Raw genomic sequence first — 9,832 nt, forward strand, 5'->3', positions numbered from 1 at the left:
AAAACAACAGAAAACGCCCGGTTATCAGATGGATCTTAACATTTTCCTATAACAGAATCCTGTGGTGTGAGGTGTGTTAAGAGTCAGTTCTCTTCAATTGTGCAATCAACTCTCCCGGCAACCTGCTCGGAAAATGGGCGTGGCCGGCAATCGTAAATGTGAAATGCGTTCAATACTTCCGACCAGAAACCATAGGGTTGCCAGATTGTTTGGTGAAATTAGCGGTTTTAGAGAGAAATCTCGCGTGAACCCATCGTTTTTAATATTGCCTTTATGGATATGATTTTGTTTGTGGTTTATTTTCTCTTAAGCGGGGTACACACATACGGATTTTCTGCGATTTCAGCGATTTTCGGATGTCTGAAAACAACAGAAAACGCCCGGTTATCAGATGGATCTTAACATTTTCCTATAACAGAATCCTGGGGTGTGAGGTGTGTTAAGAGTCAATCTCTCCCGGCAACCTGCTCGGAAAATGGGCGTGGCCGACAATCGTAAATGTGAAATGTGTTCAATACTTCCGACCAGAAACCATAGGGTTGCCAGATTGTTTGGTGGAATTAGCGGTTTTAGACTGTGGTTAGGGTGGAAAATGTAATTCCCATCTGGCAACCCTGCTCGCCAATCAAGAAGCGAGCTGCCTTCGTCTTAATAATAATAACTTTATTTGTATAGCGCTTTTCCTGCAAACGTTGCGGCTCAAAGTGCTTTAAGCATTATATAATCTTAATTTAATTATTTTGTAATTTAAAGGCAATATTAAAAGGATGGGTTCACGCGAGATTTCTGGCTTGGGGAACGAGACTAGAGAGTCCGGAATCTGTCGTTCCCCACGCCCATTTTCCGAGCAGGTTGAGAGTTGGGAGTTGATTGCACAATTGAAGAGAATTGACTCTTAACACACCTCACACCCCAGGATTTTGTTATAGGAAAATGTTAAGATCCATCTGATAACCGGGCGTTTTCTGTCGTTTTCAGACATCCGAAAATCGTGCCAAAACCGGCCAAAAACTCCTTATGTGTGTACCCCGCATTAAGAGTCAATCTCTCCCGGCAACCTGCTCGGAAAATGGGCGTGGCCGGCAATCGTAAATGTGAAATGTGTTCAATACTTCCGACCAGAAACCATAGGGTTGCCAGATTGTTTGGTGGAATTAGCGGTTTTAGACTGTGGTTAGGGTGGAAAATGTCATTCCCATCTGGCAACCCTGCTCGCCAATCAAGAAGCGAGCTGACTTCGTCTTAATAATAATAACTTTATTTGTATAGCGCTTTTCCTGCAAACGTTGCGGCTCAAAGTGCTTTAATCATTATATAATCTTAATTTAATTATTTTGTAATTTAAAGGCAATATTAAAAGGATGGGTTCACGCGAGATTTCTGGCTTGGGGAACGAGACTCTAGACTAGAGAGTCTGGAATCTGTCGTTCCCCACGCCCATTTTCCGAGCAGGTTGAGAGTTGATTGACAATTGAAGAGAATTGACTCTTAACACACCTCACACCCCAGGATTTTGTTATAGGAAAATGTTAAGATCCATCTGATAACCGGGCGTTTTCTGTCGTTTTCAGACATCCGAAAATCGTGCCAAAACCGGCCAAAAACTCCTTATGTGTGTACCCCGCATTATTGACATGGCTTGGGGAACGAGACTAGAGAGTTTGGAGTCTGTCGTAACGAACATCTTTATGTCTGTGGGGAGCTGAAATGGGGAAATTCGCGCACACCACACACAACACGATCAAGGCTGTTCAAATCCAAGATTTTGTTTCTTCATGTGTGGGGTCTGTCTCAGATAAGATTTCTGTTAAGATTTTGAAATTCCTTATGTGTGTACCCCGCTTAAGGGAGAGAGTGTGTGTGTGTGTGTGTGTGCGTGCGTGCGTGTGCTTGTGTTAGATTGAAAAGCCTTAAAGCCTCTGTCACTCATAGCAGGACTGCTGCATATTTGACGTAGGCTTTTCTAAACGCCTCCTTGGATGGAGAGTCTCAGACCAGAGACCCTCAGACCAGAGACCCTCAGACCAGAGAGACTCAGACCAGAGAGACTCAGACCAGAGAGACTCAGACCAGAGACCCTCAGACCAGAGAGACTCAGACCAGAGAGACTCAGACCAGAGAGACTCAGACCAGAGAGACTCAGACCAGAGAGACTCAGACCAGAGAGACTCAGACCAGAGAGTCTCAGACCAGAGAGACTCAGACCAGAGAGACTCAGACCAGAGAGACTCAGACCAGAGAGACTCAGACCAGAGAGACTCAGACCAGAGAGACTCAGACCAGAGAGACTCAGACCAGAGAGACTCAGACCAGAGAGACTCAGACCAGAGAGACTCAGACCAGAGAGACTCAGACCAGAGAGACTCAGACCAGAGAGACTCAGACCAGAGACCCTCAGACCAGAGAGACTCAGACCAGAGACCCTCAGACCAGAGAGTCTCAGACCAGAGAGACTCAGACCAGAGAGACTCAGACCAGAGAGACTCAGACCAGAGAGACTCAGACCAGAGAGACTCAGACCAGAGAGTCTCAGACCAGAGAGACTCAGACCAGAGAGACTCAGACCAGAGAGACTCAGACCAGAGAGACTCAGACCAGAGAGACTCAGACCAGAGAGACTCAGACCAGAGAGTCTCAGACCAGAGAGACTCAGACCAGAGAGACTCAGACCAGAGAGACTCAGACCAGAGAGACTCAGACCAGAGAGACTCAGACCAGAGAGTCTCAGACCAGAGAGACTCAGACCAGAGAGACTCAGACCAGAGAGACTCAGACCAGAGAGACTCAGACCAGAGAGACTCAGACCAGAGAGACTCAGACCAGAGGCCCCACGCAGCAGTTTGTGTGAGTGTGTGTGAGTGAGTGCGTGTGTGTGTGTGTTTGTATACGTTTGTTTTGTGCAGCCTACACAGCGTGTGTCTCTTTAACACACGAGCCATTGAGAGAGACCCCCCCCCCCTCCCCAAAACCACCACAGCAGCCATTGGGAGAGAGCCCCAGCCCCAAAACCACCACAGCAGCGCCCACCTCCCCGTCCCTCATGTTTGGGGTGAGTCGCCCAGGGACATATTAACACGGTCGCCGTGTTGTTCTCAATGGGGCCATAGAGGTGCAGCGGAGCATGAGGGAGGAGAACGACTCCCTTTTGTACTTAACATATGTAACGCCGCGCTAATCAACAACGCCCGCCTGCCCGCCCGGGCGGCCTCAAGCCGCACAACGCGTATTTTCCCAAACTGATATGATAAAAAAAAAGAAAGATGAATAAGAGTGAGAGAGAGAGAGAGGGGAGGACGAGGAAGAGAGAGGGAGCGAGCGAGCGTGTGAGAGAGAGCTGGCGTAACAGACTGATTGTTGTGCTGTCAAATTGATTTGCATGAAAAAGGGAGGCCTAATTGCAGCACTTAGCTGCAGCGTCCTGATAATACAGAACAGGATTACTAAAGGAAACGGCGGGGCTGTTATTAACGGGGAAGGATTTCCTGGAGGTTTTTTGAGAGACGCACCGCCACCCTCTGTTTCTGTACGAGCCAATCATCGACTGCCGTCACCACCCCCCTTCCCCCCATCCCCTGGCTAGGAGCCGTGACATATCCATCACACGCACGCACACACACACACACACACACACACACACACACATGCACATAAACACACACACAGACACTCACACACACTCACACACACACACACACACACACACACACACATTCTGCTTGCTGCCTCAGCACCCACTGCTCACCAGTCAAACAGCCACACCATATTTATGTGTCATTACACTGACCTGCTCTGTGGAGATGGAGAAAGTAAAGTTAACTGCACTGGAGGGCTAAGGGTGCGGAGAAGTGTTGGGCACCTGGGGTAGCGGCGGGGTTGGGGGGGGGGGGGGGGGGGGGGGCGGGCGGTGGAGCGGGATGGGGGGGGGGGGGGGCTGGGGGAGCTGGAGCTGCCGAAGGCAACCCTTCCCTTTCTTTCCTTCCTTTAATAATAAATGATGGATGTTTCAAATTAGAAAACAGTGCTGAGAAAATCCAATTTAGACCTGGGCTTTTGGAAGAAGGGTATAAAGAATAAGAAGTGGAGTTCCGTATTAAAGGCCTTTGTTTTTGCTTTAATGCTCGCAAAGGGCCCGGCGGTACAGTGTATGATTTAATGTGCCTCGTGAAAATGGGCTCTATTATGTACTATTAACAAATCAAGCAGGCCCCACCCCAAAGTGCATCTCTGCCTCTCAAGGAGTTGTGGGTGGCCTTTCTCCACCAGGCATTGATTTATAGGCCCTGTTCATAATCGCATTGGGGTTGAGGATGAGGATTGAGAGTGTGTGTGTGGTGTGTGTGTGTGTGTGTGTCTGCGTGTGTGTGTGTGTGGGGTGTGTCTGCGTGTGTCTGCGTGTGTGTGTGTATCTGCGTGTGTGTCTGCGTGTGTGCGTGTGGGGTGTGTCTGCGTGTGTCTGCGTGTGTGTGTGTGTGTGGGTGTGTGGTGTCTGCGTGTGTGTGTGTGTGTGTGTGTGTGTGTGTGTCTGCGTGTGTGTGTGTGTGTGTGTGAGGTGTGTCTGCGTGTGTGTGTGTGTGTGTGTGTGTGTGTGTGTGTGTGTGGGGTGTGTCTGCGTGTGTCTGGGGGGGTGTTAGAGGATAGAGTCTAGGCTGGGATCAATGCTTTGTAAACCCTTTGGAGTCGGTCATTTACTATTCTTTATCTCACTGCTTCGTCTCTGTCGTCTGAACTTCCTTCCTGTTTACTTCTCTCTCTCCGTCTCTTCTCTCCATCCCCTAAAATTCAATTAGATGCTTCTCTCCTTCTCCATCACTCACTTTGGTGTACCCCCTATCTCCATCACTCTGTATCCCACCACCACCCCTCATCCCTCTCTCCCCTCCTCTCTCTATCCCCCTCTCCCCATTTGTCTTCCCTTCTGTCCCTTGCTCACCCCCTTTTCTCCCTCCCTGCTCCCACCAGAGAGCAGAATCTGGCAGCGCTGTAATGAAGCCAGTGTGACCAGAGAGCAGAATCTGGCAGCGCTGTAATGAAGCCAGTATGACCAGAGAGCAGAATCTGGCAGCGCTGTAATGTAACCAGCATGACCAGAGAGGAGAATCTGGCAGCGCTGTAATGAAGCCAGTATGACCAGAGAGCAGAATCTGGCAGCGCTGTAATGAAGCCAGCATGACCAGAGAGCAGAATCTGGCAGCGCTGTAATGAAGCCAGTATGACCAGAGAGCAGAATCTGGCAGCGCTGTAATGAAGCCAGAATGACCAGAGAGCAGAATCTGGCAGTGCTGTAATGAAGCCAGAATGACCAGAGAGCAGAATCTGGCAGTGCTGTAACGAAGCCAGCATGACCAGAGAGCAGAATCTGGCAGTGCTGTAACGAAGCCAGCATGACCAGAGAACAGAATCTGGCAGTGCTGTAACGAAGCCAGCATGACCAGAGAACAGCCAGCCAGGAGGAAGTCTGGCTTTCCACTTTCTAAAGACATTGGCTAATATCCCTGTGCACCACATAAAAAAAGAAAAGGACAAAATAGGCATTCCATTTTAATGAACCATTTCCTCTGGTGCAGCCCCCCCCCCCCCCCCAAAAAAAAAGACATAGTCAGATCCATAAAGCATGAGAAATAAAAGTGAGTGAAAACGGCGTTCACGGTAAAAAGGGCACATTCACTCTTTTTGTTCTCGCTGTGATCGGCGCAACGATCCAGATTTGCACTGAAAACACTGGTAATGCCCCTGGCCTGTGGGAAGGAGGGAAGAGAGAGAGGCTCTTGAGGTCTTCCACGTCGTTTACTGTGTCAGCCATTCTCAAACATGGTATTCATCGCCCCCCCCCCTTCTTTCCCCCTCCCAGGACCTCCAGAACAAGCTGGACATGAGAGAGGAACAGCTATTGAAGCTCCAGTCCCCCAGCCAGGTGAGTGGCGCTCAGATAACCTTGAGCATTTACCCAGATACCCAGGTACAGGAAGTAGTCCTAGTGCATTAACAAGATTCACTGCAGCCCTAAGGACATAACTGTGGACTCCTATAGATCACACACACACACTCATACTCATAGGGATACACACACACACACACACTTATACTCATACGCACACAGAGGCATGTGCGTGACCGTTAGCACACACACACATACGCGCGCACGTGCACACACACACACACACACACACTCACACACACAAACACACGTATACAGGTAGGCTGCACCGTTGAGAAAATCCCCAGTAAAGATATATTTAACTGCTGTGGGAGTGTTATTGTAGGTCTCTTTCACAAGCTCTACATGGCCTGTCTGAACATGGCCACAGCTGTAGGGATTTAGTCTGTGTGTGTGTGTGTGTGTGTGTGTGTGTGTGTGTGTGTTTTTATCGTTGGTGTTTGGCTTTACATTGAGGAGTTTTATATGTGTGTGTTTTTATCATTTACAATAGCGGGTTTAAAAAGATTTTGGGTTGGACGGAGGACAGCTCTGAGCGGCGCATGTTAGTTTTATTTGCGTGGAGGCCTTGTATCAATGAGCGGAGCGGTGCTGAGACGGGCCTCGTGCGTACAGCACTTAAACAGCTACAGATGCAGGTCTGCGCCTCGCAGACCCTTTGTTTGAGTTGGCTACCTCTTTTGAGCAGTTCCTATAACCTCAGCCGCGGGAATTGGCCCAAAAAGACCTGAAGAAATGTCTCTTTCGATCCAATTAAGTCTGTCATTGCCCTTTAGCAGTAAAGTGTGGAGGCAGCACATTTTTCTCTCAGCCAGCAGAGGTCATGTTCCTGTGCGTCTGCCTGCCTGTGTCTGTTCTTCAGAGAAGGCCCTCCCTCCCTCCCCTCGCCTCTGTCCTCATCACAGTCTCAGGCTCGGTTTGTTTGGCGGGGCAGGTGGGGAGTTTTGGACGGGGGGGGGGGTCTCCTGACAGCTCTGTAAATCCTGAGGAACACGTAACTTGGGGAGGATCCCTGTGTTGTCAGGCTAGTGACCAAACTACTAGACCTGGGACTATCACACTCTATCTGTGCATGGATCAAGGACTTCCTGTCTGACCGCCCCCAGAGGGTGCGGGTGGGCTCCCACACCTCCACAGCCCTCAGACTCAGCACTGGGTCCCCCCAGGGCTGCGTGCTAAGCCCCATCCTCTACAACCTCTACACCTACGACTTCACCCCCGTCCACCCCAGCAACTCCATCGTAAAGTTTGCAGACGACACCACCGTGGTGGGCTGCATCTCGGGGGGGGACGAGGCGGCGTACAGGGATGAGGTGGAGCAGCTGGGCAAGCTGTGCAAGGTTAACAACCTGCTGCTGAACCAGTCAAAGACCCAGGAAATCATCGTGGACTTCAGGAGGAAAAAATCTGAGGTCCAGCCCCTGCTCGTCGATGGAGGGAGCGTGGAGAGAGTCTCAACCCTCCGATTCCTGGGGGTGCACATACAGGATGACCTGTCCTGGATGACCAACACAGCAGCCATCATCAAGAAGGCACAACAGCGGCTCTACTTCCTGAGAGTCCTCAGGAAAAACCACATCAGACAGGAGCTGCTTGTGACCTTCTACCGCTGCGCAGTGGAGAGCATCCTCACCTACTGCATCTGCGTGTGGTTCTCCAGCTGCACAGCCGCAGAGAGGAATGCGCTACAGAGAGTCGTGAGATCGGCCCAGAAGATCACCGGAGCCCCCCTCCCCTCTCTGGAAGAGCTGTACAACACACGCTGCCTCAGGAAGGCCTCCAAGATCTCCAGAGACCCATCCTACCCTGGGAACGAACACTTTGCTCGGCTGCCCTCGGACAGGCGGTTCAGGACCATGTTCGCAAGGACAAATAGACTGAAGCTCAGCTTCTACCCCAGGGCCATTCAGGCCCTGAACACAGCAAAGACCTAGGTTCTAGGCCCTGGACAATCTAGACAATTTGATGGCAGCTACTAGATTGTAATCAAGTGCAATACTGAAACACAACTGTGAACATTTCAAACCTGCAAACTGCGACACTTTAAATGAATGTGCAATATGACAACCCTCGGGTACATAAGGTTCAGAGATAGGAAATGTTAGAATAGGTATAGCATAGCATAGAGTACAGCACAGTGTTTAATTTGTATAGTATAGTATAGTGGATAGTGTACATAGCCTTTATTTATGTAAACCAGCTCTTTTCCCTTCTTGTTTTTAGTTTTTTTTCCTAGCACCAGGGGAGCCCCCCCTCCCAAATTTCGTTGTATGGTACCTGTACTATATCAATGACAATAAAGACCATTCATTCATTCATTCATTCATTCATTCATTGTCAGAGCTGGGTTGGAGCGGCTGGCTGGCTGGCTGACCGGCTGGCTGGCTGGCTGGCTGGCTGGCTGGCTGACTGGCTGTCTGAGTGCTGGCTGGCTGGCTGGCTGGCTGGCTGGCTGTCTGAGTACTGGCTGGCTGGCTGGCTGACCGGCTGGCTGGCTGAGTGGTTCAGCAGGACTACAGTGTTATTAGGGGTGCGTTCGTAAATTTGCTTCAGATTCGTTCAACGTCATAGAGCGACCGAGTAAATTTGATTGGACCAGAAGCGTTCCGTGAGCGCTGATCGGATTTCCAGAGTGTATTTTACGAACTCACCCTAGATCCTGGTGTCTGCGGCGTCCCTGCCTCCTCCACTACCCCCCCCCCTCTGGGATGAGGCACGGCTGTCCCAACGCTGCGGGGCGGCGTCTGACGTGTCGGCAGGACACAAATAAACTAGCGTCTGAATAAAGCGCAGGGGCTGTGGGAGAGCCCCTACTGAGAGAATAACGACGGCCAAGGAGAATCTGCATTTCCTCTGACAGAGTCGGGATAACGGACGCCGAGGTGTGTGGACTGCGTGTACAGGCCAGTCCAATTAGCTGCAGGGGAGAGGAGCAGAGAGGAGTGCACCCCAGCTTCATGGCAGGAGGTTGGAGTCAGGGGTATAGAGGATGCGGAGGGGCGGAACTGTATAGAGGGGGAGGTGGTGGTGGTGGTGGAGGTGGTGGTGGTGGCTGAACGCTATAGAGAGGGAGGTGGTTATGGAGGTGGTGGTAGCTGAACTGTATAGAGAGGGAAATGTTGGTGATGGTGGTGGTAACAGAGAGACTACATCATAGAGGTAACAGTGTAGAGAGACTACATCATAGAGGTAACAGTGTAGAGAGACTACATCATAGAGGTAACAGTGTAGAGAGACTACATCGTGGCCGCTGCTGTAATGAGAGAGTGAGCTGTCAGAGACGGGCGTGTAATGGCTCCCCTGCCAGCCGCCCGGGTTCAGGCCCCTCTGGGACCCCGGCACAGACAGACACCACGTTTCTCTCTCTCTCTCTCTCTTTCTCTCGCACACGCATGCTCACACACACGCATGCTCACACACACACACACACACACACACACACACGTGTGCACGCAGCCTCGCTGACACCCTCTCACTGGGCTAGAAGACTGGGTGGGGGGAGGGGGGGGGGCATTTAGGTACTAAATCTCCCAGACTCTCCTTTCTTCCTCTTCCCTTCACTCAGCGGAGCTCCGTTCTCTCTGGGGGGGAAAGGAGAGGGGGGGGGGGGGCGGGGGGTGGTGTCTATTCCCACAGTGGGGGGGTGTCTATTCCCAGTGAAGAAGAGGGCAGGCAGCTGCTTCACATGGGCGAAGGTGGGGGTGGGGGGGGGGGGTGGGGAAGTGGGGAAGTGGGGGGCAAGTCTGTAGAGTCACGCTCTGATGTCATCATGTCTCTATATCCCTCTCTGACAAGCATGCTGTTACAGTACAGGAGCACACTGCTCTCTCCACGGTCAGCTGACTACTGTCGTAGTTTCCTGTCTGTGTGTGTGTGTGTCTCTGGTGGTCCGAGGTC

This window comes from Nansenia antarctica, assembly GCF_963989245.1.
Source record: "Nansenia antarctica genome assembly, chromosome: 1".
NCBI lineage: Eukaryota > Metazoa > Chordata > Actinopteri > Argentiniformes > Microstomatidae > Nansenia > Nansenia antarctica.